Source organism: Rhinatrema bivittatum, chromosome 9 (assembly GCF_901001135.1).
Source record: "Rhinatrema bivittatum chromosome 9, aRhiBiv1.1, whole genome shotgun sequence".
NCBI lineage: Eukaryota > Metazoa > Chordata > Amphibia > Gymnophiona > Rhinatrematidae > Rhinatrema > Rhinatrema bivittatum.
In genome coordinates this window covers 229,332,562-229,355,610 of record NC_042623.1, presented here as the reverse complement: position 1 = coordinate 229,355,610, position 23,049 = coordinate 229,332,562, and the positions used below count along the sequence as shown (strand labels likewise).

The following is a 23,049-nucleotide window of genomic DNA, read 5'->3' as shown; positions in this document are numbered from 1 at the left end:
TTTCTGTTGCCATTTGTTTCCCTTTCCCTTTGTCTTTTGTCATATTTGTTGGAGTGAAAGTTAGTTTGTCTAGTTTGTCATTTTCTGTGGTCTGGAGGAGTGGTGTTGAGAATGGAGCGTGAGAGGAGGGAGAGGGAGCGGGCAGAGTGCCAGGGGAAGGAGGAGTAGGATTAGAAGTAGGGACAGGGGTAGTTTCAGAGACAGGCAGGAGGGAAGGGATAGGAGGGTGGGGGAAGGAGTTAGTCAGGTAAGAATGGGGGAAGGAGTTCGGCAGCATAGGGGTAGAGAGACAGGCCAGAGGGGAAGGGAGTTGGAAGTGCAGGGTCAGGTGTGGGGGGGGGGGGGGGATGGGAGTGGAGAGTCTGATGGGATGGAGAGTGAGGCCTGGGAGAACACCTCTCGAACAGGAAGAGAACCCCCTTCAGGCAGCCAGGCAGCAGGGCAGCAGAGACAGCATGCAATGCGCTTCAGTTCAGAGGAGAATGATCTTCTGATTGCTGGTGTGCTGCAGCACTATGCACACTTGTTTGGTAATCGCACAGCCAAGACATCGAAAGCAGCAAAGGTTCAACTGTGGACTGCTATTGCCCAGACCATCAGCTGGCACAGTGGCATACAATGCAGCTGGGAGCAGGTTTCCCATAGATACTGGGATGTGAAGGCCCATATGAAAGGCAAAATAGCAGTGCGCAACCAGTATCAGCGGGAAACAGGAGGAGGGGCCCCTTGCCCTATAACTTTCACCGAGATGAAGACACGATTCATGGAGCGGCATGGATCAGTGGCTAGACAGGTCACATCTCGCTGCTGGTAAGTTGCCAGATAGTGTCTTGGGAAGATCTTGTCAAAAATGTGTTTTAGCCAAAACATGAGCTACAAAGCATGTGCTGTGTCCTCGGTGCCTCCAAACATAGCTAGCCAAATACAACATAAGGTCGAAAGCACCATGCTATGTGAGAGGATCACTAGGTAAATTAAATAACTGCACCTGTCGTGCAAATAAAAATAAACACTATCGGGCGGATTTTAAATGCCCTGCTCGCGTAAATCCGCCCGGATTTACGCGAGCAGGGCCCTTGCGCGCCGGCGCGCCTATTTTGCATAGGCCGCCAGCGCACGCAGAGCCCCGGGATGCGCGTAAGTTCCGGGGCTTTTTTAAGGGGGCGTGTCGGGTGGCGTCGCGTATCTTATAAAATCCAGCGTACTTTTGTTCACGCGCCTGGTGCGTGAACAAAAGTATGCGATCGCGCTATTTTTTAAAATCTACCCCAAAGATAGGATCGGTGAAAAAGGACTTTTATTGAATCTTGCCCTACTCTGGCCGAGTTTCGCTCTTCTAGGAGCTACCTCAGGGGCTTTTGTGAACAAGTATAAAAACACACATACATAAATATGTGTAAAACCAATAAAATACATAAATAATAAAATATAAAACATAAAAACGTACATACATGTAAATAAAATACATAAATACTACAACATAAATGTGTGTATATATAAATCATGTGTAAAAATCATATAAAGGATTTAATATTTAAAAATCACATGTAGGTGTGTAAATTAGCAAATTTAATACTCCCTTTATACCTTTATTTTTTTTTTTTTACAATTAATTTTTTTTACAATTATGGTTTTACATGCACTATTTTTTATGGTTAGCAGCACGTGTGTCAACATTTTTTTTGCAAATCAAAACTTCCTTCATAGCATAACCTTATTCATTTTTTCATTTTTAATCATGGTCCTTTCAATTATTTTTTTACAATTATGGTTTTATATGCACTATATTTTTTATTTTCTTATTATTTTGTTATGATTAGCGGCATTAGTATGTTCAAAAATTTATTTTTTTTTGCCAAATTTTGTGCCATTCTTTAATTATTAGATTCATTCTGCATAATTTAATATATTTTTGACTTAGTGGGCATTTACTAAACTACCGTGAGATCCTATATAAATATCCTTTAATGTATTCTATGACGCGCTGCAAGTAAATTAGATTTAAATTTATTCACCAGGTTGCTCCTGAGAGTGCATCCTGTTTTTGAATCAATAGTATCCATAAGATCCCAAGATTCGAACAATACGCATTGTTGTGCTTTTCCCGTCTTCCTCCTTTTTTTGCAATTCTACCACTGACCAACTGGTAAAAACAGTGGTGCTGACTAAATCACAATTTTTAATTATTGACAGCAAAGTATCCTAACACAATAGATATAAGTGAGAGAGGTCTGTGTAGTGGAATATTTTTCTTATTGTAAAAGGTATTTTTAATGTAATATCTTTACAGCTAATTCTGCTGTAATCGAGTCATTTATTATGTGGGTCTGCCCCACATTCGAACCGGCACCATTTAACAGAAATAAATATATGTATATCAATATTTTCTATTTTTTATTGCTGTTACCACAATTGTTTCTGATTTTGAATTTTTTTTGGCGGGCTTTTTAACTAATTACTGCGAGACTTCACATAAATACCCTCTGTTGAAATGCCCCGGGTTAGTCATTACCATTCTCCATGACGGACCGAAGGTAAGCTGCATTAAAGATTTTTACTAAGTTGGGTCTTGACATTATATTTCCTATTTTTTGTACGATATTAAGAGTGGTTTTTTTCCCTTTTTTTCCCGTTTTTGTTTATATTCCGGCTGCTGACACTCAAGCAATAATATTGATGTTGAAACTATAGCTATACTAGGTAAAGTTTTTTTTTTTGCAATTCAATCCGGCATATACTTCTTGTGACCCTGTTTATTATTTATGGCGATATTTATCGCTAGTTACAGTTTATTTATATCAGTGATTGCAGTTAATGAATTTGATTTAGATAAGCTTTGTAGTCCAGGATCCAGCTGGGAAGGTCCAGGGATGAGCCGTTATCCCCTGGGGACTAGCAGCCCACCGCTATTTCACAGGCCCTTGTTAATGGATGCCCAGACACAGTGGTCATCGGAGGAAGAGGAGGAGCAGCAGCCACCCCGAGAACCTCCTCCCACTATGTCATGCAGTCATCAGCATCAAGAAGTCCCCTGAATCTCTCCTTTGCTCCTTAATGGAGCAGCACTTTGAGTAGGAAGCCTCCAATAAGCCTTCAAGCAGCACCCCACACCGCTTAAGCGTCAGCCTGGCAATGCCGTGCTTGCAACCCCATCACCAAGCTCTGTACCTCTGCCACCCTCACATGCACCTGTTCCACCAATAACTCCAGCACCTGCACCAGCACCACCCCCATCACCACTATTGGGCCCTGCTCCATCGGCCCCAGATCCCATGACAGCCAGGCATGCAAGGCAATTGTGTGCAGAAATGCATGGGGTACACACAGCCATTACCTGCCAAAATTGACTGAGGCAACTAGGGACAGCAGCTATCACACAAACAAGTAACAGCATTATGGCAGCTATCAGCACCCTCTCAAACATTATGCTTCAGATATTGCAGCGGATGCCTGAACAGCAGTCAGGCTTCTCGGCAGGCTCAATACCCTCTACATCACGCAGCAGTCCCTCAGTGTCCCAAGGGCGCATGGGTGTCCCTCCAAAAATATGCCACCGCCAACTGGTAAGCCACGGCATGGCAAAGGGCCGTGAGGACAAAACAGCCAAGACTAGTCTTGGCTAGGCCAGAAGCTAATCTTCTAACACAGGGATGGCCTCCTCACAGAGGTGATGTGCCATATAGATGGAAAAATCCGGATCATCTTGAGCTCTCCCCCAGAGTTGCTGCGCTCAACGAGATGCTTTCCTTTGGAGTTTGAGCTGTCCTTATCCGCTGCAAGTGTAGGCTGTCTGCTGTGGGGTGCCATCTCTTCTCATCGGCTGCAAGTGCGGCCTGCATGCTGCTGTGTCTCATCCTGGGTCTCCTGCCTCCATGCTGCTGTGTCTTGGGCTGCTCCTTCAGTGCTGTTGCTAGTTCTTGTGGTTGTTCTCCTGCTGCCTACATGCTGAACTGTTTGCTTGTTCTCTTGCTGCCTTCATGCTGCAATTTGCTGCCGTGGCTCTAAGGCTGTCCCCTTTAGGTGCACTCTTTCAACATGGACTGTCTGTGGCCTTCACTTGAACTTTGCTGCCATGGCTCTCAGGCTGTCCCCTTTCAGGGCACTCTTTCAACAGGGACTGTCTGGGGCCTCTGCCTGTTTACACATTGTATACCATAATGCACTTCTCATTTGACAGCAGTACTTGAGCTTTTGGGGTGCCACTTCCTGTTTCAACGTTCCTAGGTTATCATGCTTCTGCATTACAGATAACACCCACTACCTGTATGTTAATAACCTATAGCATTTATGTGGGTACAACTTCCATAATAATGTGCTTTAAAGAAAAAATAGCAATTTTTTTGGCTATTAGTTATCTTGTACTTGCAGGATGTGATAACCTATGATTTTGACCTTTATGCTAACAGCACAGTACACAAGTTGTTTATTAAACACCTCACTGTTTTGAGGAATAAACCTCCTGTTACGTTTTCTTTGTGTCTTTCTTCTTTATTCTCTGCTAGTCAAAATGTTTTCCATGGACATTACCTTGCATGCTCCAAATGACACATAATGTAGCAAGCTGGAGCGTATGGCATTTTGCTTTTAATGCATAGCTCTGTGTATGCTTGTGAAGGGGCAATGTAGAGGTTAATAAGAAGTCCCTTACTGGGACCCTTGACTGCTGGCTCTGCATCCCCCTTTTACAGCCCTTACAGTTTGGTTCCTCCTGCTTATATGCATGTGTCTGTGACTCCACGCTGTAGCTTAAAGGGCAACACATAATATAAGTCAGCATCTACTGGGTGGGTGTTAAGGAAGAACCTGCAATGTCAAGGAGGTTACAGGCAGGACCGGAGGAACCACTAGGCGAGCTAGGCCTGTGCCTAGACATTGTGTCTTTAAAGATGGCGCCGGCCATCCAGTGCTCCTACCATGTGACAGGGGCCGGCCAATGGCACGGATACCCTGTCACATGGTAAGGGCAAAGGGGCATCGGCGCCATTGTTTTTTAGAACAGCTGATGCCTGGGAACGGGAAATCTGTCCCCGAGGCCCCCCTGGACCACCAGGTAATTTTAAAAGGTTTTGTGGGGGGTCGGGAGGGTGGGGTCGATTTAAAGGGTCGGGTGGGTTGTTTTTTTTTAGCGGCGCGGGCCTCCCTAAAAAAAAAAAATTAGTGATGTGAATCGGAAACGATTCCAATTCACATATCTTAACGATCAGATTCCCCCCCCCCCCCCCCCAGCTGAATCTGATCGTTAAGACGATCTGGCACACGATTCACATCTCTAGTGTCCATGTTATGGCTTGCAAAGGTTATTATCCTTATTGAGGAGGACTTAGGGTTGGTCCCCACTTACAGTTACTGCATGACCATTTCCCATTTGCATTGAGCATGCACTAATGCAGCACAATGCCACACTCTATAAACAGACGATGAACAAGGGTGTTGCTTGTGCTGTGTAGATGCCCACCTTCCATTTAGTGTCTTCCAACAGTGCTCCTGGACTGGCATTGCGACAGTGTATGGTATGTTTAAGGGGGGGGGGGGGGCAAGACAGTGGAAGTGAGATCTCCATGCCCACTGAGACATGCCCTCTGCTGGGGTGCAGACTGTGTCGGTTTGCACAACATTCATATGAGGCAAACACAGAACATTGTCTTCTGGCTAGTGTGTGACACAGGTTCCAGCAGAACATAGGCTAAGCCGCACCATACTCTCAGCCATCCCTCGTGGCAGGTTACCCTCCACTGTGACCTACCAGCTCTGCTTTCAGCATGCCCCATTTAGATGTGACATGGGTTGTACTTTACCTGTTACCTGATAGAAAAGAAAATACCTGCCCTCTGTCCCATTCTTAAGCTCCCAGCCTTTAACCTCTTCTTGGAGTGTAAAGGTATCTCCTTGGAAAAGGAGACTGACTCAGCCCTCTGTACTGGAATGAAACATAAGTCCACATCATGTTCAGGTCAAGGGGAGACGGGGGCAGGTGGCACCCCGCTGGTTTCTGCTCCATTCCCCCTACCTCGCTTGCTGTGTTTCTCCAGCTCACGACCAGCGCATGCTGCTCACAGCCCAAATATTCTCTAATGCTCTTTGCTGCAGCTCTTGAGTGGAAAAAACTCGCTGCCCTAGGCAAACTCATCAAAGCCGCGTCAGCCCTGACCCGCATTACCATATTCCCACCGCACAGGAAATGGAGCTGTTTCACTGCGCCACACACACATTTCCCCAACTGGGTAATGTGGTTTGTGCGGGCTTCCATCCCGTGGCTGTAAAGATATAGTCTGGCAGTGGTGTTGGCTCTACTGCACCACAGAGGCCTATACCTCTTCCCCGACTTGGAATTAAGGTGTTTCTGGATTACCATGCTGGAGGGTGCCCTGTGGATCTTCAAATTCACAGCCAAGGTGCTACCGTGACAGGGATTAGTGATCATCTTCCCACACTCATACCTTACACTGAACACTCAGCTGCTGTTCTTAGGGCCCCTTAGGCTCTGGCCAGACAGTTGTGCCTTTCTCCCTCGGGAAGGTCCAGTCACCATGGCAGAGAGGACAGCATCTGTCGGGCCAGCTCCTACTGGACCACATGGCAGTGTGGCTGCATGCTATACAGTTGGTCACCCTGCACATGTGTGTGGCCCAGTGGATGCTCCACTCACAAAGTTGCTAGGCCTCCATGACCCTCTTGTCATTTTCTGATGCCAGGTGTCCCCTTACCGAGCCCCTCTCCTGGTGGGAGCATGTGCCCTGGTAGGAGAGGCAACACCCTTATCTGGTACTGTACATAGTTATTTTGTACTATAGTGTCTCCAACCTGGGTTAGGCAGGGCCCCTGAATGCTGTATGTACAGATGATCTTGGTACTAAGCAGCAAGCTATATACCCGATCTACTCCCTGTAACTGCGTGCAATCAGGTATGCCCTCTACGCGTTTGAGGGTCATGTGGACACCAAGACAGTATTGATCATGAGAGACAAGCACGTAGCTATGTGGCACAGCCAAGGGCTGGGTGGCACGCCTCCTCACAATAGTGGGAGGAGTCAGTGCAGATCTGGCCCTGGTCCCTGTGCAGGGACATGCTCTTACAAACTGTGTACCTTGCAGGCAGGCCAAACATCGTAGTGGACAGTATGAGCCTGAACTTACATGCCCACCAGTATTTGCTGAAGTTGGATATTTGGGCCTACATCTAACACCTGAGGGTGGTATGGTACTTTTCACGTCTTTGCCTATCCCCACTAACGCTATGTTAGCCTCTTCCCCTCCATGTACCAAGAGAACTGTGAACCAGCTTTTTACACCTTTGCATGATTATGGGGTTGAGGCTTCCGCTTCCTCTGGTGGGGGAAGGCTTTGGACCAGCTCTAACAGCACAGGGGCACCATGATGCTCATTGTCCAGTACTGGCTAGGCCCGGTTCTGTTCCCAAATGTGTACAATATTTTGAAAGCGGAGGTCATTTGCATAGGCACCTGTCCAAACCTCGTCACTCGGCATTACTCCAAATTGCAACACCGGCACCTCCAATCGCTGGCCCTCAATATGTCTCAGGTAGTGGTGCCTGATTGAAAGCCTTCCACCAGCAACACTTGAAATGAAGGATGTTCTCCACCTGGTGTGGTGAAAAAAGCCTCGAGCCCTTAACCCAGACACACAGCGAAGCTATTTGACGTATCTGTCGATACTCGCCAATTCTGGCTAGATGACCTGTTGCATGCAGGTGCACAGGAGTACAATCAGTGCTTACCAACAGGGAGTGTGTGGCGCACCGATTTTTGTGTTGGCCTGAGTAGGGCCTCTTTTAGAGGGCTTGCCACAAATCAGTTAGCCTCTGTCTCCTCGTGTTGTGTGCTGGGACCTCGCCATGGTGCTCGTATGCCTAATGCAAGCTCGTGTAAAGCCTTTGCATTCCTGCAACCCTAAACATATGACCTGGAAAGTCAGATTTGTGGGAGCAATGACTATGCTGGCAGGCTCTGTGAGCTTCAGGCGTTATAGACCCTTTCTGCGTATAAAAGGTTTAGACATCATACATTGCAGTTTTTTTCCATCTGAATAGGTCCTTTCTCATGCTCAGCTTCTTGGAAAGGACACATTTGCAACAAGGGAAACAGACTCTCTACAGGCTCACTGGAAGCGTGCTGTAGCCTTTAACCAGCATTGCACAGCGGTGCACAGCCATTCCACACAACTCTTTCTGTCCTATGATAAGAACATATTTGGGTTTGCTGGGGGCAAGCATACTCAGTTCAACAGGTTGTCGCACTGTGTCTCCTTTGGCTGAGAGAGTAGGCAGGGCTTCCACTTGAGGGCCTGGTCAACAGGCACTCCGTTTGTGCCATGGCAGCCTTGGTGTCCAACTTCCACGCATGCCACTTTTCTGAGAGATTCCAGGCGGCAACATTCATTTCTTTACACACATTAGCTGTGCACTACTGTGCGCATTTTGATCCACACTATCACTGTACCTTCCACCTGTCTGTCCAGTGTTAGCTCTTCCCAGCTTAAGGCGATTTTTTACGCCTACAGACCAGTGTATAGCTTCATCCTGCCTCCTCTGAGGCCACAAGCAGAGCAGTTGAGGGAACAAAGATCTTGGCATTGTGAAGGTGCACATGAGTCTGTATGCCTCATTAACGAGAATTACATTATAAGAACCAGCCATATGCATATGACAGTGATGCAATTTATGAGAGACAGAGGTAAGGCCCGTAAACCGTACGCATGTATGATCTTAGCTTTTCCTATCAAAGATGTGACAGTTGTCAGTGTGCTATGACTGATGAAGTCAAGGCCGTACAGTACTTCTGGCACTGCTGTTCCTACACTATCCTGCAAGTGCTTCGTCACATAGCATAGAATGCCTACCACATATAACACATCAGCAGTGGCAAGACCCAGCCCTTGTGCACATCAATTGTGAGACATTTGGTTGCCCTCATTGAACATATGGCATCCATGTAGGGGTGCATGCATTCAGAAAGGGTAACGCTAACTCAATTATCTCGACATATACACAATACACATAGCAGTAAGTAACACACCCATCACTGTAAGCTTCAGCAAAGCGGTAGGGGAAGATCTAAATAGGAACATGTCTCATGTGTGCTGTATTGTGGCCGTGCGTGCTGAATGGCTAAAAAGATCATGCTGCAATTTTATGTACATTTAAGCTACTGCCTCACTCTACCAACTTCCATTCTCTCTACTTGTATATATACAGTTCCTGAACCTAGTGTTACAGTCATGGAAAACTACATAACCACAGGGGTATGATTTAGCTTACAGTGCCTGAACCTGAAGCATGTACTCGTGACATGATAACAGTGAGACATCGCCTTGCCTGGGTATACGAGAGCTGCAGCCATGATGGCTGTCATGACACATGGTCATAGATAGGGTCTCCATAGCCATAGCAGACATGCCTATTTTGGAATGGCAAAGAGGCTGAAATGAAGGTCACACACATGTTGACAAGTTCACATAATCTATATTTTATTTCATGTACCCTGTTATGGGCCATCCCCAAAGTTTTCGAGGAGCAGCCCAAAGTTTTTTGGGGTTTCCACATTCAGCTAGTCATGCAAGTAGCATAACAAAGCAAAGGTGTACCCAGTACAGGAGCTCCTACCAAGAGTCAGCCAGACCTCCCCTGCTGGAGGAAAGGATAGTCCTGGGCCATCTCTAATAGAGATGTGCATTCTTTTATCACGAATTAGGCAATTTCAACGAAATTGCCTAATTCGTTGTGGTTCGGGGCACCCGAACCCCGAAACGGATTTTCCGGGTTAGTGCGGGGGGAGGAACACATTTATTAAAAAAAAAAAAAAAAAACCACTCCAACCCTTCAATTTTACTTTATTACAACCCCCCCCCCACCACCACCATCCCGATCCCTCCCCAAGACTTACTAAAAGCCCTGGTGGTCCAGCGGGGTCCCGCGAGCGATGTCTCCCTCTCGGGCCGTCGGGCCTACTACGAATCAGTATTCAAAATGGCGCCGGTGCCCTTTACCCTTACTATGTTGCAGGTTTGTCACAGGATGGTGGGGGGGGGGGGGTTGTAATAAAGTAAAATTGAAGGTTTGGGGTGGGTTTTTTCCGACGTTTTTTTTTCTGTCTTTTTTTTTCCTGATACATTTTTTTTCCTGACTCGTTTTCTCCAATTCGTGCCGCCGAAAAATGACCTGCGGAAAAACGACATTTTCAACGAAGTGCCCGAAATCCGACCCGACACGGAAAAAGTAAGCTCATCTCTAATCTTTAAAAGTATGTCTGTATAAGGTGCTGGCAAATCTGGCTGCCACTGACTGTGTTCTCATGGTCTCGTGTACGCACACATGGGAGATCAAGTGTGAGATCAGGATGTATAGCCATTGGTATTCCATGGTGAAGAGCCACATTTTGGAAAACACAGAACAGCAGGATAATCCTAGCAGCTTTGGGTGGAGCATACATTAAAGCTCCCCCTGTCTTGTCCAAACAGCGAAAGCGGCTTTTCAGAAGGCCAAAGGTACATTCTATGACTGAGCGTGTAGCACATAATGCATCGTTGTATCTCATCTTTGGCGGTGTGTTGGGCATGTGTATGGGGGTCAGAAGCCAGGGCCTGCATCCATACCCTGAGTCTCCTGTAGCAATGACAGATGAAAGCCATTAGAGTTTGCAGTCTTAGTGGTAGATGTGACTACCTCACCACAACATCCTGTAGGACTATATAAGAAAGGCTGTCCCTTGGTTGAGTCTTTTTACATGATTCTGGTAGCCTGACAGGCTAATAAATGTTTGCTGTTGGCTACAGCATATATTGTGCAATTTGGAAGTATAGCATGACTGGCCTCATAACCACACTAATGTTACTGGTGTGTATCTGCCTGCAAACCTTCAGGACTATCGTAAATGCTCAGGTACCTGTGCTAAAAGGTTATGCAGGACCTAATGCTGTCATGGTTCTGGGCCCTATGTGCTCTGCAGTAAGTTCAATAAAGAAAACCTTTCAAAAATACATAAATAGGTAACAAGGCAGGCCAGCGACATGCACAGCTGAATGATAGTGGTACAAGTGTCTGATGTGGATCAGAAATATCACTATCTTACTAACACCTCAGTCACTGAGCACAGCTAACATGGCTGTGCCAGCAATGGGCACCATTCATGGTTGACAAAGACATGAACCATTGCAAGAGAAGCAAAGTGGAGGAGCCCAACATGTGATATCAAGTAAGAAAGGCAATGCAACATACAAACTGCTTCCTATTGTCCATTCTGTGGCTTGTGTGATACAGCACTTTGGCAGGGCATAGAAACATTTTTGTAAAAAGGCCCAATGTGCCACTAAAAGTAGCATTTGGAAGCATACAAGCCAGGTGTTATGCCAGCAATCGTGTCTAACCTCACAAGCCTGAGCATCCCATTTGGATGGCATTAAACGCATACACATAGAGATGGAATATATCTGTAAAAGTGTCTCTTACCTACAAGCCAACCATCACTGTACTGGCTGGCCTCAAAATTTTGAAACAGAACAGATTGCCTGAGTATAAAGGAATCATGCACTGCTCCATCACATCGAGGATCCGCAATCCAGCATCACAGACCACTTGCATGTTGATGGAGGGGAAGAGTGAAGGTTGCGGTACACCTCCCTTTCCTGTGGTAGAATGATAGCCACATGAGTGCAGTCAATAGCTCCAATGAAATTAGAAAAGTGAGCAAAAGCATAGAAACCTCACTTCAAGTCCATCAAGTCCTGCCTGTTGCGAGGAAAGTTTATATATCAAGGCATGCGGCCTATTACAGCTTCAATGACCTGGTCCAGACATCGTGAAAATGTGCTTTGGGACATTCCACCCACGAAAGCTACTGTAGATTGGAAGGAGCCACTTGCGGTGAAATGCAGGGTGGCCAAGAGTTTAGTGAGACCAGGGACAGCACAGGACCTTCTGGTGAGAGGTTCAAGACCCCCTCGTATGTCTTCATATAATTCCAGTATAGCATGAGAGCTGAGACGAGACCTGGTAATCACAATGTCCTCTGGCATACCCAACAATGAAGTTCGTGGCAGAAAGATCCACTCCCTGAATCTGTGGTGCCGTAGCCAGGCTGGAAGCCGTGGCAGCGGAACCTCTGCCAGCGCTGTGGTACTTCCTCACATGTCTTGCAAGTGACCTTGCCCTGAGTCCAGGTTGCCCTTCACCCACATCCTGTCTTCTGTGGCGAGCCTGCTGAGCCATGAAGTGTGGTTGCCAAGTACACTCAGGAGTTTGTAAACGTTATAAGGAAGGTAGACCTAGTAAAAACAGCACTTTTTATTGGTCCAGAAAGGCTTAGTAGGTGTGTGGGGATTGTTTGCATTTTTTTTCGCACGCGATATGCGCTGCGATAATACCACAGGGTGCAATACGCGCAGCGATAGAGCGTAACGCAACGGGAAAAGGTGTACATATTGGGCACGTTCAGAGCGCAATAACAGCACAAGCTTTTTGCTGATCGTGGTAACACCTCCCTATTTTACATTTGTCCCACCCCAACTCTGCCCACATGAATAGTTAATTCAGAATTTACATATGCATTTCGCGATACGCAGTTTTAGCACGCTCTACGGTAATATCGCCCGCGATACAGCCATATTGCGTGTGATAATGGCTTTTCGCGAGTTGGAAAATAACCCCCGTAATTTGCTATCTTAAAAGACATGCGTACATTTGGAAACTTATTCGCGTAATTTTACAACTGCTAATTATGTGGCGTAAGTGATGTTTATTCTGTAATATTGGCTGAAGTGGAGTTCAGGTCGAAGAACCAGTGAACTGGTAGAGTAATTGGTAAACTGGTTAATTTCAATTGAAGATGATGAATTGCTAGAGAGTGGGCATTTCGCATGTGTGCAGGCACGTACCAATGTAAATCCACCATTTGAGAAATTGAGATTGTTTTACACCTAAAGTAAGGACTACAAGTTCCTCTAGTAAGGCAGTATATATACTTTAGTGCCTGTGCAAATTGTTATATGTGGGGAAGACCATATGTACAGTAAGAACACACCTGATAGAACACCGTAATATGATTAAATGCCAAAAGCTTGAGGCTCCGTTGGTAGAGCATTGTTTGGCGTATAATCATATTTTTGAAGATTGGATGGTTGAGGAGGTGATGTTAACCTTTGCTTGTTACAACATGAACAGAAGTGGATTTTTCACGCTGCGTACGGTTCAACCAGTGGGGTCTCAATAAGGAAACTGACTGGTCGGTATTTCTGTGAGTTCATGATGATGTAGATGCCTGCAATAGGTTAAGTATGTGAGTGGCCTTACTCTTTAAATTTGAGTGTTTGGCAGCAGTGGAGTAAATCATCCACTGTTTTCAGCTAAGCAGAGCCACGAGAGGCCATTCTCTGGGGGTATGACTACTATGGATAATTTTTAACACAGGCATGTGTTTTTAAATCAATATTTGATAGTTTGGTGTTGTGCTTTTTTGTTTAGATTGAGTGAATCTCCTGATGAAGGCATCAGAGGATGCTGAAACATTGCTAATGTTGGGATTATTTTCAAGCACTTGAGCATGGCAGGAGCTGGTCATTTTTAAGAAAAGTGAAATAATATTTGGAATAGGAACAATAAAAAAATTGTTCTTGAATGAAAAATTTTTGAGCAATAAAAAGTTTGTCAAAGTAAATAAACATTTGCAGAAATAGGGTCAGGAACATGTATATGACATAAACTCAGGTGCTTGGTTTTATGATACTGGTTGAAGCCCATTGTGGGCAAGAGCCTGTAGATTAAGAACATAAGAAAATGCCATACTGGGTCAGACCAAGGGTCCATCAAGCCCAGCATCCTGTTTCCAACAGTGGCCAATCCAGGCCATAAGAACCTGGCAAGTACCCAAAAACTAAGTCTATTCCATGTTACCATTGCTAATGGCAGTGGCTATTCTCTAAGTCAGGGGTCGGGAACCCATGGCTCGCGAGCCAGATATGGCTCTTTTGAGGGCTGCATCTGGCTCGCAGACAAGTGTCGCCATACTTCGCGGTTCCCCGCTGACCCAGCTGCTCCCCGGTCCTCCGCTGCCCGGGCTTAAAATGCTGTCAGCCCGGGCGGAACGCGGCAGGACAGCTGGAGTCAGCGGCACCGGCGTGCTCTCTTCTCCTCCCCCCCCCCCCCCGCGGCCCGGAAGAGGAAGTGGAGAGCATCGGGTGCCTGCGCGGGAAGAAGAGACCACACTAGCGTGGTCTCTTCTTCCGCGCAGGCACCCGATGCTCACCACTTCCTCTTCCGGGCCGCGGGGGGGGAGGAGAAGAGAGCACGCCGACTGGAGTCATCCGGGTGCCTGCGCGGGAGTCATCGGGTGTCAGCCGGGTGCCAGCGCTGGAGTCATCGGGTGCCTGCGCGGGTCTTCCCGCGCAGGCACCCGATGCTCTCCACTTCCTCTTCCGGGCCGCGGGAAGAAGAGAGCACCGGCGTGCTCTCTTCTTCCCGCGGCCCGGAAGAGGATGTGGAGAGCATCGGGTGCCTGCGCGGGAAGACCCGCGCAGGCACACTGGTGTCCAACGGGAAGAAGACTGCAGCGCGGCTCGGAGGAAAATGAAAATCTTCAACCGCGGCCGATGGGACTCCGCCTTCGCCTCCGCGAGGGCTGAAAATGAAGGAGGTTAGCGTTGGGAGGTGGCTGCTGCTGCCGCGAGTTCCCGGGGGGGGGGGGAGAGAGAGAGAGAGTGAATGAGCGAGCAAGCATGTGTGTTTGAGATCCTGTGTGTGTGTGAGTGAGAGATTGCATGTATGTGAATGATTGAGAGCCTGTATATGTGAAAGAGGGTATGTCTGTGATTGAGATCCTGCCTGTGAGAGAGAGAGCATGAATGTAAGTTTACCATTGGGACCCTGTATGTGTAAGTTTGTAATTGAAAACCTGTTTGTTTGAAAGAGTATGTGTGTATGATTGAGATCCTTTGTGTGTGAGAGAGATCATGTGTATGTATGATTAAGAGCCTGTGTGTATAAGTAAGAGAGAGATCATGTGTGTCTGTGTCTGATTGACAGCTGGTTTAGGTGATGGAGCATGTGAGTATGTGATTGAGAGCCTGTGTTTAAATGAGAGAGACCATGTGTGTCTGTGTGATTGAGAGCTGATTTAGGTGAGGGAGCATGTGAGTATGTGATTGAGAGCCTGTGTTTAAATGAGAGAGAGAGACCATGTGTGTCTGTGTGTGATTGAGAGCTGATTTAGGTGAGGGAGCATGTGAGTATGTGATTGAGAGCCTGTGTTTAAATGAGAGAGAGAGACCATGTGTGTCTGTGTGATTGAGAGCTGATTTAGGTGAGGGAGCATGTGAGTATGTGATTGAGAGCCTGTGTTTAAATGAGAGAGAGAGACCATGTGTGTCTGTGTGTGATTGAGAGCTGATTTAGGTGAGGGAGCATGTGAGTATGTGATTGAGAGCCTGTGTGTAAATGAGAGAAAGAGAGGACATGTTTGTAAGCATGTGAATGAGAGTTTGTGTGTGAGAGAAAAAGACAGCATGTATTTATGTGATTGAAAGCCTGTGTGTGTGTAAGCGTGAAAAGATAGACAGCATGTGTGTAAATGTGTAATTAAGAGCCTATATAAGTGAGAGAGAAAAAACATTTGTATATGTGAGTGACTGAGAGCATGTGTGTATAGGTGTGTCATTGAGAGCCAGTGTGAGAGAGAGCGCTGGTATGTGACTGAGAGAGGAGAAAGTTCCAAGCAAACCACCCCACCTCCTGCTAATTCAGAACAATCTCAGGACACCTGGATATCAAACGTTCCCAGGTATGCAGAGCAAAAAAAATTTTGTATCCTTATTATTTTTCATTACTGGATCTTTGTGTCTGCTATTTTGAAATATTTTGTTGGTATCTGGAAATGTTTTATATGAGTTTTTAATTATTGGATATTCCACTCATCAGCTGTTTCGAAATATGTTCTTTTTGTTAGTACAGTTTTACTGCTGATGATTTTATATTTCTTGATTTGTTTTATAAGGATGTGTGATGTTTCTTTTTTCCTTTGTTACACTGCATACAGAGACTCTGGCTTGTTGCAGTTTCCAATTCAGTTTTTGTCTGCATGCTTCTTGTTATGCGTTTTGGTCTCTTTATTCTATGTTAGGTGAGGGACAGCACGTGATTCAGGTGAGGTTTTCTGCTGGCGTGTAGTTTCTGTGTAGGACTCTATAGCAGCCTGACTTGGTCCGTTTTCCTAATAGGAGATGTATTGGTGTCTTAAGGCCTGGTGTAATATTTTCAGAGACTTATTGTACTTTAAAAGTGTGATCTTACATAAAATGCACACATTTACTTGTATTTAGTTTTAAACATATTGTATGGCTCTCATGGAATTACATTTTAAAATATGTGGCGTTTATGGCTCTCTCAGCCAAAAAGGTTCCTGACCCCTGCTCTAAGTCAACTTAATAGCAGGTAATGGACTTCTCCTCCAAGAACTTATCCAATCCTTTTTTAAACACCGCTATACTAACTTTTTATCAAGCACAATTAGATCTGATACCATTTCATGATTAATGATATTTTAGAGTTAAGACTTATCTCATATCTATTTTGAAGTAATTTCAATTATACACGTTTTAAAAATTATGACAACGCACATAAATCAGGTTTTATGCAAGTCAGTCCTACTTAATTTTCATGTGTAAAATATGTGTATACAAGCCGTTAAGCCCGTTAAAACGGGCTACATCCCTCTATCTCTCACCTCCCCCTCTTCACCACCCAACCCCCTACCTCCCTCCCTCCCTCTCACTCTCCCTCAGTCCCCCTCCCTCCCTCCCTCTCCCTCTCCCTCCCTCCCTCTCAGCTCTCCCTCAGTCCCACTCCCTCACCCCCTCCCTCTCACTCTCCCTCCTCTCCACTCCCTCCCCCCTCCCTCTCACTCTCCCTCTCACTCTCCCTCAGTCCCACTCCCTCTCCCCCCTCTCCCTCCCCCTCTCTCCCTCCCTCTCTCTCTCCTCCCTCACTCAGTCCCCCCTCTCACTCAGTCTCACTCCCCCCTCCTCACCTCAGTATCCCACTCCCTCTCTCTCCTCCCCTCTCACTCAGTCCCTCCCTCTCTTTGTCAGTCCCTCCCTCTCTCTCTCCTCCCTTGTTGCCGCCGCTACCGGACGCCTCCGCTACCACACGCCGCCGCTACCACTGGACGCCGCCGCCGCTGCTGCCACTCAACGCCGCCGCCGCCGCCACTGCCTCCCGACGCCGCCGCTGCCACTCGACGCCGCCATTTTTTTTCTGGCTTTTTTTTCAGACCGACGTGCTCGCCCGCACATGCGCGGTAGAGCTGGTCTCTACTGCGCATTTGTGGCACGTCGGTCATCCTTCGTTTATTAGGTAGGATGTATTTTTAAAATAAGTAGGAAAAGTATGTGCATTCCATGCATTGCATGTATTAGCACATAAACATAAATACGTGCATATGTTCTGAAGTAAATATTTCCATATTTTATAATATGTACAAATATGATATGCGTGGACATAAAATGCTATCGCAGATCTACATGTGGATATGCTGCTGGCATAGCCTGAAAGTTACCCTCTTATTGTAGAAGCTAAATGGTTTTTTTTTAGCTCAAATTGTAATTTCTGTTTACCGTAAAATGCATTAGGAATGGCAGAGTTCATTAGTACTTAACCTGCTGGTTACCCTTGTAGGTGAGGCACCTGACGCCTTAGAGATACAGGATTATTAATTTTTCCTAGCATCCTACCTGCGTCTGGCTGTCTTGTATTATTTTTTAGTATAGCTATAGCTTAAAGATTTAACCTTTCTTAGTTCAGTAAAAATGTAGGTAAACTATTCTTTAATGTTTTTAATTAATGATTAATGGTAGTCTGACTGATAGTGTTTGATGTTGCATTTCTTTGTTCAAACTGGAGAATGTTGATTCACGCTGAAGGAATTTATGAAACCCAGGTATTTGCTTATGGATAATAAAATGTAGAGATAGATGGAGAGGGGACTGAATATTTAACCTTTAGATAATAACTCAAAATATCTTATAACCCTATTAAAGCACAAAGTGCTGAGTTTAGGAATCATTCTCTGACATTGTTTACTTTAAGAAAACACACTTTAAAAATGTTCCCTTCCTTGGGTGTTGACGATGACAAAATATTAGAAGTTCCTTGATAAAAATTCTTGTGATTTCAAGCCATTTCTTTTTGGATCTTTTGCAATTCTTATGGTTTCCTTTCAATCTCAGGATTAAAAAATGTAGCTGCCGTAACTCGCTGCTCTTTATTTCTGTGCTTTGCAGTGCATGGAAACACTGGGCACTCGCGCTGGCGCGCCTATTTTGCATAGGCTGCCGGCGCACGCAAGTCCCGGAGCTTCGTAAAAGGGGCAGGGAGAGGGCATGTACGGGGTCAGGGGCGGTTTGGGGCAGGACCGGGGGGCGTGGCGCCGGCCCGGGGGCGTGGTCGAGGCCTCCGGACCAGCCCCCGGTTTGGGTGATGGCGCGCCAGCAGCCCACTGGCGCGCGCAGATTTACGCCTGCTTTCAGCAGGCGTAAATCTGCCAACAAAGGTAGGGGGGGTTTAGATAGGGCCGGGGGGGGGGGGTGGGTTAGGTAGGGGAAGGTGCGGGGGGGGTGGAAAGAAAGTTCCCTCCGAAGCCGCTCCGATTTCGGAGCGGCCTCGGAGGGAACAGGCAGCGTGCCATCCTCGGATTTTATAAGACGCACGGCTACGTGCGTATCTTATAAAATCCAGCATACTTTTGTTCGCGCCTGGTGCGCGAACAAAAGTACGCACTTGCATAAATTTATAAAATCTACCCCACTGTGTGCTGATGTTAGAAAATACACATTAAAGTGATGATAGGAAGTGGGTGTGTGGGGGATTGCATCAATTTCTCAAAGAAGCATGGAGCCAGTGTCATATTTTTCATACAAATGGATTTAATAATAGATTATGAGGCTCATACAATAACACTTAGGGGTAGATTTTAAAACCCCTGCGCGTAAGTCCCGGGGCTTCCTAAAAGGGGCGGGAGGGGGCGTGTCCAGGGGGCATGTCCGGGGCGGGTCCGGGGGTGTGGCGATGGTTCGGGGGCGGGCCGGGAGGGCAGTCCCGAGTCCCCCGGCACTGCGGCCTCTGCCGGGGGATGCCGGGGCGGCGCGCGCAAGTTACGCCTACTTCAAGCAGGCGTAACTTGCCCAACAAAGGTGGGGGGGATTTAGGTAGGGCTGGGGGGTGGGGTAGATAGGGGAAGGGAGGGGAAGGTGGAGGGACGCAGAAGGAAAGTTCCCTCCGAGGCCGCTCCGGGAATGGCAGCCTTGCGCTCGCCGACCCCGGATTTTATAAGATACGCGCTGAGGTAGATTTTAAAAACATACGCACGTGCGAACAAAAGTATGCTGGATTTTATAAGATACGCGCGTATCTTATAAAATCTGGGGTCGGCGCGCGCAAGGGGATGCACATTTGTGCAACTTGCGCGCGCCGAGCCCTGCGCTGCCCGTTCCCTCCGAGGCTGCTCCGAAATCGGAACGGCCTCGGAGGGAACTTTAGTTAGTATTCACACTCCATCCATATCCATTCACTCACACTCACTCACTCATCCCCTTCCACATCTTCTCACTCCGCACTCCTTCAAGACTCTTACTGAGCCTTCTCCCCTGATGCAGGCATTCCTCTGAAACATCGGCCGATGTTGGAAAGAAATTCAGCATTTAGGGTCCTAAGTGATTTATGAAATTGGATGGAGCCAGTTTGTGAGAGAACTCTTATTTGTTTTGTTGTTTATTCACATTGGGCCAGATTTTAAAACTTAGGCGTGGGCATAGATTTGTGCGCGCAACCCGGCGCACAAAAATCTACCCTGATTTTATAACATGCGCCCGTAGCCGCGCGCATGTTACAAAATCCGAGGTCGGCGTGCGCAAGGGGGTGCACACTTGTGTACCTTGCGCACGCCGAGCCCTAGGGGAGCCCCGATGGTTTTCCTTGTTCCTTCCGAGGCCACTCTGAAATTGGAGCGGCCTCGGAGGGAACTTTCTTTCCGCCACCCCCCACCTTACCCCCCCTTACCTTTGTTCGCGAAGTTGCGCCTGCCTCCGGGCAGGCGTAGGTTATGTGTGCCGGCGACGGCCGGCCCGCGATCCTGGGCACAGCAGCAAATGGCCGCTGTGCCTGGAGGCTCCGTCCCGCCCCCGCCCTGCCTCGCCCCCCTTTATTAAGCCCTGGGACATACATGCTTCCCGGGGCTTGTGCGCATCGCCGAGCCTACGCAAAATAGGCTCAGCGCGCGCAGGAGGCACGTAACCCTTTTAAAATCCGCCCCAATGTGTAGAAGAGTATGGATGCATGGATTAATACCTATTATAAGCGAGGCTAGTGAGTGATTTGTAGAGGCTGATTATGATACGTTATGGTCATGTCCACTTAATATTTGATATCCCACTGTCATCTTCTCACTTTTTTCCCCATACTCTAAATATTTATATTTATTTGTGATCCACAAGTTAGAATGTACCTAGGGTAGCATTTTTAAAAGGTTGCTTTTCATGAAGGTTCTCAACTGGGGCATTATTCTCTGTGATCCTTTAAAATTTGCTAGCACTCTTAAAAAAAACGTATTAAGTTAATCAGTGCCAAAAAATTGCATTAACTGACTGATGCCTTCACACCCTGCCTCTTATAAAAGTAATCAAGAAATGAATGGGGCGGGGTGTGTAGAGATAAAGGCAGAGAGAGAGAGAGAGCCATGGGTTTCAGTTCAAGTGAACTTAAAATCTAGTACTGTAAATGATTAAAGGTAAAACTTACAAAAGGAGCTTTATCAGTGCTTTGCATCCTCCTCACACCTGACAGCTTACTTGGTAAAACTAGCAATACCTTTACCTTTCCCGTGGGAATTTTATTCCGCTTGGATAACCCCTGAACTCTTGCTGGTGCTCTGCCAGCAACCTTAAAGCCTCTACTCCCTCTTATTACAGTGACCTGCTGCTGTTTTTATTGAAACAAGATTAGTCTGTGTGTGTTTGTGTGTGTGTGTGTGTGTGTGTGTGTGTGTGTGTTATTGCTGTTGGATTTAAAAGTGCGGGTCACATGATCTTTTCTGCCTTGTTTATTACTTGAAGGCTGACAGGCTGCCAGTTTCGGTTTAACCAGTCTTTTATCAGTAACAGAAGCATACATTAAAATGCAGGAAAAAAATCTTGTCCCGTTAAAAGATGTTAAAGTGGCAGTCAAAGGGATGTCCCCTAACCTCTCCTTTTGCCTTTCAGAAATAACTGCTGTACTCTCTCAGTTTTCACCAGAAACCATTCCAGGTTTGTGATCTATAGACTGGAAAAGTGTTTTTTGTTGTTGTGGTTGTTAAGGGTTTATCCAAGCAGACTGTGAAGGTGAAACAAATGGATACTAGGGATGCAAACATCCAGTAGCGCTGTAGCAATGTTTAGTACTAAGTTGTACATACATGGCAAAAGCTTTCGTTCCATGCTGCTGTTTTCATGTCGAGCTTTTTCGTTTTGGCTCTTTTGTTTTATTTTTGTGTTGTTTGTTTTGAGTATTGCCCCATGCTAAAAACATTAAAATGCGTTAGATGCTTTAGCGTGAACTAAAACCTGAAAACACCACAAGCAACATTTTTTTGTTTTATACTTTTGACAACAACATGAAACAGATTATGTCATTGAGGTTTTATCTCATTTTCAATCAACCTCACAGCCTTAATTGATAGAATAACAGAATAATTTGAATTATCAAATCTAGGCTTCTGTGATAATATCCCTGATTTACCAGTGTTCGTGCTGAAAAGAACTGTAACTGATTTCCATGTTTTATCTGGGGTGTAGAGCTATGGCATGGCTGTCGGCCAATAGGGGCAACTGAACTGAATTTGGCTTTCTAAATTGTATTTTCCCATTTCGAACTTGAAATGTACATTCTTGCTTTTCTTAGACTGGAGGTTTCTTATGGCAGTAGATTAGGCTTAATGCTTTCTTTTGGCTAGATAAATTCATATCTTGGAATTCAAGGTAGAACAAGGCCAATACTGTCTGCCTGGCAGGGACACACTTTTCCAGCGACTACATTTGCAAAATATCTTTGAATTTGGTTTAGATATTTGCTTTGTAGATGGGGCATATAAAAAGTGGCACACTCCAGAAGGGAATTTGCAAGTTAGGAAAAAAGGAAATACACATAATTTACGAGTTGCTATTTCTATTGTGCTGAATTGGGATGTGTCTTCTTTGAAAATGCTAGAATGACAGGTTTGGAGCTGAAATTAAATTATCTAAAGGAATATCACCAATCAAGGCATTGGATGGAGTAGATCCCCCTTCTATAAGATTAATGGATGGTTTAGTTTGTGTAACAATTATGCCACTTACCGTGGCATCCGGTGTTAATTGTGAGTGGAAGCAGCTTAGATGTTAAGCAAGCAATGACACAGCTGTGCTGTCAATCATCCCCAGCCCTGGGGGATTGTGGCACTGCTTAAGGCCAAGGCAATACCTTCAGCCTCTGTTTTGAGGGTAAAACATACTAACATAAGGTGATTTAATAACAGCTTGTCTTGTCTGCTGTGGGAAAAGTAACAAAGCTAATTAGAATAAAAATAAGTGGCACACAATTTAAAACTTTTTTTTCAACAAGACAGGAAAACATGGAAAACCATAATAAATCAAACATTAATACAAAATAACAAATTGTCATATCTTTTTAGCAACAGTAATATTATAAAAATTAAATAACCCATCCCCCTACCTGTTGCAAATCCCTTCCTTCCTACCCATCCATACACACTCTCATTCACCCAAACCTCCTTGGTTCCTATCAGCACCTATTTAAGAATGGTCTACTACTGTTACAAGTTTTCGCTTCCCATGCTGGGGAGTAACCCACCTTTTGTTAAGTAGTTTGGTAAGAAGTCAAAAAAGCCTTGCCAAGCTTTAACTAGTCCATGGAGATCCTATGTGCCAAAAAGCACACATCATAAGGCTATAGTGCTCCATTTGCATGAGAGTGACCATGTATTCCCGCCACATTACATAAGAGGGGGGAATCAGGAGTAA

At 46.0% G+C, this 23,049-nt stretch overlaps 1 long non-coding RNA gene across 6 annotated transcripts in view; it reads left to right on the top strand.

Annotated features, from left to right (window-relative positions):
- LOC115099174 overlaps positions 1 to 23,049 on the top strand; it is a 174,068-nt gene that overhangs the window by 19,549 nt on the left and 131,470 nt on the right. The window contains exon 4 of one of the 6 annotated variants that reach the window (XR_003858703.1): positions 21,253 to 21,297. The exons of the other annotated variants lie outside the window; for them this stretch is intronic. This is a non-coding gene — a long non-coding RNA (uncharacterized LOC115099174). The remainder of the gene's footprint in view (positions 1 to 21,252; positions 21,298 to 23,049) is intronic. 6 annotated transcript variants of the gene reach the window in all.